This window comes from Zootoca vivipara, chromosome 10, assembly GCF_965207765.1.
Source record: "Zootoca vivipara chromosome 10, rZooViv2.hap1.1, whole genome shotgun sequence".
In the NCBI taxonomy this organism is placed as follows: domain Eukaryota; kingdom Metazoa; phylum Chordata; class Lepidosauria; order Squamata; family Lacertidae; genus Zootoca; species Zootoca vivipara.
The window spans coordinates 27856680-27863769 of record NC_142593.1 but is presented as its reverse complement, the minus strand read 5'-3'; positions in this window follow the sequence as shown (position 1 = coordinate 27863769).

Here is a 7090-nt window from a genome sequence, read left to right as displayed (position 1 = left end):
CAGAGTGCTCTTGTGCTCGAATCCTGCTTTCTGGTTTTCCACAGGCATCTGGTTGGCCACTGTGAGAACAGGATGTTGGACTAGATGGGCCATTAGCCTGATCATGCAGGCTCTTATGGTAGCTGAGGCCTGAATATTAAGCTCTTTTCCGGTGTGAAAATGATAACTGTACTTTGCTGGTGAAGATCACTAGTGGCAGTGTTAGGCTAAGAGGCTGCCCTGTGTAAAAGTTTTACCATAAGGAAGTACATAGCCAGAACTTCAACAAGGAGAAGATTATACCCAGTTGCTGAATTAGGTTGTCAGTGAATCTGGCTGGAGTGGAGCTTTAGAGAATTTAGCATGAGGCAAAAATCTCTTAGAGGCTGCTGTCAGTAACAGTAGCTATTGAGTCTGTAGGATTTGTCATTTAGCACATTTTAAACCCCAAAGTAAATATCAGTATTTCCTTATTTATAAAATATCCCTTTAATGAGAAATCTTATTTAATAGTTTGTTCTGTCTTCAGTTGGTGTCAATCACAAGTCTCTGTTATACCAAACTACTAGGAGATTTCTTTAAGGATTCAAAGGAAATGGCTCACATTGGGGAACTGGGAGTTATTGTGGCAGGTAGTTACATATAAAAATCAAAGAAACAGAGATATCCTAACTTATGTTTATACAAAAGATGGTCTGGGAGGAGTGTTTCTCTCTAAGTTGTTACTGAAATATTAGCTTCAGAAAAATTAAAAGCACACACATCCTCCATCTCAGAAATGTCAAGGGAAGCCCAAAGTGGTTTGATAAGACTTGCAAAAATTCTATGAACAGTTACACTACATTCCTAGATTGCAATTGTATTTGATAGAAAATGTAATCCTGAATTAATTTTGAAGTGCTTCAGATAAAAAACACCCATGGAATTTCAAAGGGAGGCAAAAGGAAGGATATGAGTCTTAACATTTCTCATGAGAGTTTCCACACAACTGTGGGTCAGAGGATGAAGACATGGCAGGTAAGCGTTCAAAGTCACATGATAAATATGTTAGGATTTGGGAGTCTACACTTGTCTGAACCAGCAGATGATCTTCTTCTTCTTCTTTGGTGATCACTCATAGCTGAGTAAGTGAGTTTGAGTTTCGTCCTGAGTTTGAGCAGATCTATAAGTTTAATGAAACCCCTTGGCACAGAAGCCCAATTCAGGCATCCCCACCACCTGACCTGACCCTGCCCTCTGTGTTATATCACCTTCAAGAGCTCTTCCACACACCCCACATGTGTAGCTGAGGTACTACAGTGGGTGGGGTATACAATGAGGGGAGGAGCATGAAGCTGCTGCTGGTGGTGCGACAGACCAGGAAGCATTCCCTCATGTGATTGGAATCAAATGTGGGGAAACACTATAGTACTAGATAGTTAGGGATACAATGGGTTAATTCTAGACAATTTATCAGTCTCTGCCTCTCCTTTGTTGCCCATTGTTCTACCCATACCACACCTGCCTGTGTGCCATCTTCCTAAGGGCCAAAATGCTTCTTTCTATTAGAGGTTATAGAGGTTAATTTATTCCCAGTGGTAAAGCTGGAACAACTAGATAAGCATCTAATTTGGTTTACATCGTGATCCTACTGGATGGGAACCAGGAAAGTGAGAGGGTGTAAGGGCTCTCCAAAGGACTCCAGGGGCATCACTCTGTGTATATATCAGTCAAGGGAGCAGGTAGCCTATTGGGCTTGCCAATTGGAAGGTCGGCGGTTCAAATTGGCATGATGGAGTGAGCTCCCATTGCTCTGTTCCAGTTCCTGCCAATCTAGCAGTTTGAAAGCACACCAGTGCGAGTAGATAAATAGGTACCGCTGTGGCGGGAAGGTAAACAGTGTTTCTGTGTGCTCTGGTTTCCGTAACAGTGTCCCGTTGCACCAGAAGCGGTTTAGTCATGCTGGCCACATGACCCGGAAATCTGTCTGCGGACAAACGCCAGCTCCCTCGGCCTGAAGTGAAGTGAGCGCCACACCCCATAGTCACCTTTGACTGGACTTAACTGTCCAGGGGTCACTTACCTTTACCTTTTACATATATATCAGTGGTTTCTACTGCAACAGTGGCATTCCACCTTTCTGTCATAAGTACATTGGACACCCCTCAAATAGTCATCTATGCACAATCCTATGTCTCCAAATATGGGCTCTGCTCTAACGAAATTCTTCTCAAGTTTTTGTATATTTAATTTCTTATGACTAAGGTCTACTTCTTGCAATTGCATTTTAACAAATCAAAATCACCTCTACCACAAAGTAATAGTTTTCAATGACTTTCCAAAATGTATGTATTTCGCCAGTGAACAAAAGTGACTGGGGAAAACCAACCTTTTGATGGCATTACTGCATTTAAAAAATGAACCTGTAAAATATACTACCTACAAAAACCTTGTAAACCATGAGTTTTTCAAAGGCTTTCCGATTAGCCTTTTCTCCCCACTGCTTTTGTCATTCATCCACATTTCTCAGAAGAGTATGTACTGTGTTACACTGGAGCATTAGCAAATTTCAGCTTTCTGGAACTTTCTGTGCTCACATCGAAGTGGCTGGATGTGCAAACTGTGAATGTTAAATCTCCTGATGAATCTAAAATTAACACGAGCCACTACTGTCTTTGACTGACACCTTTTGGATCCTTTCAAGCTTCTGCAAACTACTGCGTGTAGGCACTTCCAGAGAAATTGTCACTCATTTTAGCCACTCAATCAACATTTGTCACATTCTTGCATACTTTCATGAAAAACCCAACCTGGCACACCAGATGTGGCAAATTTATGGAAATGCAATGTTTTCATGCTGAAATGCCTGATGCAACAGAAGAGGGCAGTGCATAATAAGCTTGGCTTGGAGCGCGACGCTTCAGGCTGTCATGAAACCTATTTCCTTAACCCTCTGTCTTTTCGAAACCATCAGCTGTAATAACTTCAGCCTTGTTGTTCCTCTTCTGGGGCTTCGTAAATAGCTAGTCAACTTAAAAGCCCTGGAAATCATATCCCCTTTGTGGAAACTGTGTCTCCTTTTGGCAGGGAACATTAGGATCAACATATGCAGTGGTGTTTTGAACACACGTAGAGGAGACTCTCAATTAACTGAGCCTTAATTATCAAAATTCACTTCGTCTTCTATGCATAACCCCATGGCAATGAAATCCTAGAAAAGAGAAATCCCATTTATCTGAACTTCTGATTATCTGAGTACTTTGGCTATCCCAAAAGCCCTCCAGGTAAATGAGCATATAATACGGTCTCTGAGGTTTCTCTTAGGACTCTCATTTTCAAACTTTACCGCTGTGTTAAGATGTCATTGAAAATAGAATGGTATGGCCTTTATATCAAGGCGCTCACTTTACCCTAGTGTTATTCTGTCTCTGTTGTCGTGCTTCTCATTTTCAACCACAGTTCCTAGGCTTTCCCCAATGATTTGCAAATGCTCATAATCATTCAAGCAGGTTGTTATTTGTGTTAATGCAACCCGTCAGGAAAGAGACCTTTGTGAAAACTGCATGAGATGGTGGACACCGAGATAAGTGTTAATAACAACCTCTTTGTGAAAGAAATCCAAGACATGGGCGCTGTTGGCCAAGGTGGCCATTTTTGAATCCCAGCTGTCCTTCTGCAAGTGTGTCTTTAGGGTCCAATTGCAGCAATATTTGTTAGTTATAACAGCTTGAAAATACTTCCTTTAAAGATAGTCTTAACTGACAACCCTAATTTTTAACTCGGTGAGTACATGAAGGAGCGAAAGACAAGACCCTTAGGTAGAAGGCCATTAAACTGATCTCTTTCCAAACTCCATGAACTGGCAGACAGGACGGTCTCAAGTTCTTTTCTCAGTCATCGTCACAGGTCATCCTCAGGAAAGACACGCTGCTCTCCATTTCCTCAGAGAAAGTAGCATCACTTTGATTAATAGTGGACTTTCCAGGTAATTAAAGTGTTACTATAACCCTGCTCCTCAGTCTGAGGGCTTGGATTAATTGCCTTCCATTGGTCTCTAATTAAATAAAACAGATGGAAGGTGGAAGGTGGTTACCTGCTGTTGGAGATGCAGAAAAAGAGGCAGGACTGACCTTCTGTCCCTTGAGGAGCTCTGGGAAGAGAATGGTGGAAAGCATCCAGCCCACAAAAAAACAAAGAAGGAAGGTGATACGACTTTGGGTGGCAGGGGAGAGGAAAACAAGTTGGAGGTTAGTCTTAGCCACCTCAATATTGCCAAGTTATCAGGGTTTCGTAGGTTTCTCATGCCTCAGGTTAATGCAGATGCCTGCAATTTGGGTTTACATTTCAAGTCTTTGAGGGGTTTCAGGTGTTTTCTATCTGTTATTTCTATTCTTATGTCATGAAAGGATGGGATTTTTCATTTAAAAAAAATACAGTTCAAGCTTTGGAATTGTGATCAAGCTTCTGTCTCAACAACTTATCTGTAATTAACACGAAAAAATGGCAGTAAAAAATTTGCCTCCCAATAAGTGCTTTTTGTAATTACTTTTCAGCCATAGGGGGGGGGGCATTTACTAACACTATAAAAAATAAGCTACGGAAAAGGCACATTGATTACAGATGACAACATGGGGAAAATGAGTGGAAGTAATTTATTTTACAGATAATTGTGTGGCAATTTATTTCAACAAGCGTTTTCTTTGCTATAAAAGGACCGTATAATTTCTCGGATTTAGTAATTTATGACTTTGTATTGATAATCAACATTTTCAATACAAACACTTCTGAATTCTTTTCCCATTGTAGAAAACAGACATTGCATTTTATTCTTCAATAATAGCTGCCTTTGTGTCTTACAAGGAGGGGCACAGGGAACGAAGTAGAATTTTCATCACAGAATACCACACAAAGTAAATGCACTTCTTTTAGCATATGAAGGGAACATTAATTTTTCTAAGGAAATCAAGCTGGATAATTGTTTTTAATTCTTATTTTATTTTTCCTAATAATGACAGATCAGCATGCTTTAGGACTAAATTTTCCATTTCACATGGGAATGGTTAGAGCTGCTAGGGCCTAAAAGGGGGGATAAGTTGAATGATTTATAAAAATCATTCATTTCCAGTAGGAAATAATAATAATAAACACAGTTGTTCACATTACCACATTTTCTGCTAGAGTTTCTTTTTAAAGAAACAATTCCTGCTAAACATTTATCCCAACATTTAAGAAACAAATCTTCTCATTCGGTAAATAGTTTAGCTGATGTAATTTGAAATTCATGTACTTCTAATAAATTAAAGAACTCAGACTTTCTATCTACAGAAAATTCTACAGATACTGTATGTGTCTAAATGTATGTATATATTTTACTTCACATGAAAGGGCTCAATGACATGCTAGTCCCTCCAGAGGGCAGTGTTCAGTTGTAGGAGACACTAGCTGCTCATCCAGACCACCAAGAACTATAATTTCTTCCTTATTGTACTATTCCGAGTAGCATGTGCTGGACATATAAATTAGTACCTTTTTCATGGTTTTTACAACTGTGATTAGAGGGAGAAAAGCCTACGTATTTTCACCAACCGCAACCTCCAAGATCCCCCAAATTCATCACATGTTATTTCACTCTGAATTATATTAACACTGGTTTTAATGATGACTCACTGAGAAATCTTTCACTGTTTTCTCATGCTAATTGCTGGATTTAATTGTATTTATAAATATACAGAAATTTGAAAGGATTCTTCATTTGAATTATAATTTGGTGGTGCCACTGGTATAGCATATTGTCTGAGAGTAGGCACTATGAGCCAATAAAAAAAAACTCTCTAGGGCCTAGTATTTTATGCTTTTCCTTATCATTTATATATACGTTTTTGCCCTGCCTTTCAGAGACCCTCAGTGGCTTGGTAGAGATTCGAGGTTCTGCATACGGAGTTTGTACATTATCTAGCATCAATGTTGAGACTTTTGTGCTTGTTTTGTATTCCAGACGTGAAATGGTGCAATTTTGTTCATGAAATCACCATCCTTATGACAGAAGGAAGGTGCTGTTTATGTTATGAGACCCTTTTAGGTGTGTGTGTGTGTGTGTGTGTGTGTGTGTGTGTGTGTGTATTTAAACTGGGACTTTTTGTAGGCAAAGCATGTACCACATCACTGAGCTGTTCCTGATGGCCAGATGCTGGCAATGGAAGGTGCTAATGCTACATATTATTGTTTGGTATGAGACAAGAAAATGCAAAGCTGCATTATACAACATTGCTACACCAGAGCAGGTCTTGTTCCTGCAAAAGGATGCTGAACGGGATAACCCCCCTACAGGTTTACAAACACAATTGGTTCCAGAAGTCTGTACTTAAACTGAAGCGTAGTTAACCTGAAGCGAACTTTCCCATTGAAAGTAATGGAAAGTAGATTAATCTGTTCCAGACGGGTCCGCAGAGTACTCAACCTGAAGCGTACTTAACCCGAGGTATGAGTGTAATTGGTTCCAGAAGTCCGTACTTAACCTGAAGCGTACTTAACCTGAAGCGAACTTTTCCATTGAAAGTAATGGAAAGTGGATTAATCCGTTCCAGACAGGTCCGCGGAGTACTTAAACTGAAAATACTCAAACCAAGGCGTACTTAAACTGAGGTATGACTGAATATGTATCTCCTGTTGCTGGACATATGGTGACCCACAATGATAATCGCTGGGAGCCTGGATAGCACTTATAATACATGTCAGTGCTGAAAGTGACAAGTAGCTTTTAAACAGGTGCTCATAAGCATCTCTGGAGCTGGGTGGCTTAAGTTTTGTCAATTTCTGTACATAATGTTCTGATTTGCACATTTGGGGCTAATGTGAGGATTGAAGCCTAGCCGTCCGACACATTCCGCACTCCTCTGATTGTTGTGACATAGTTCTTGACCGTTTAATAAACCAGAATCAATAAGCTACTTGAAAGATCACCTTGCCCATAGATTCATAGGATTATAAAGTTGGAAGGGACCCAGAGGATCATCCAGTCCAACCCCCTGCAATGCAGGAATATGCAGCTGTCTCATACAGGGGTCAAATGTGCAACCTTGGCAATATCGGCACCACGCTCTAGCCCATTATACCCTTGCGTTGCCCCATATGT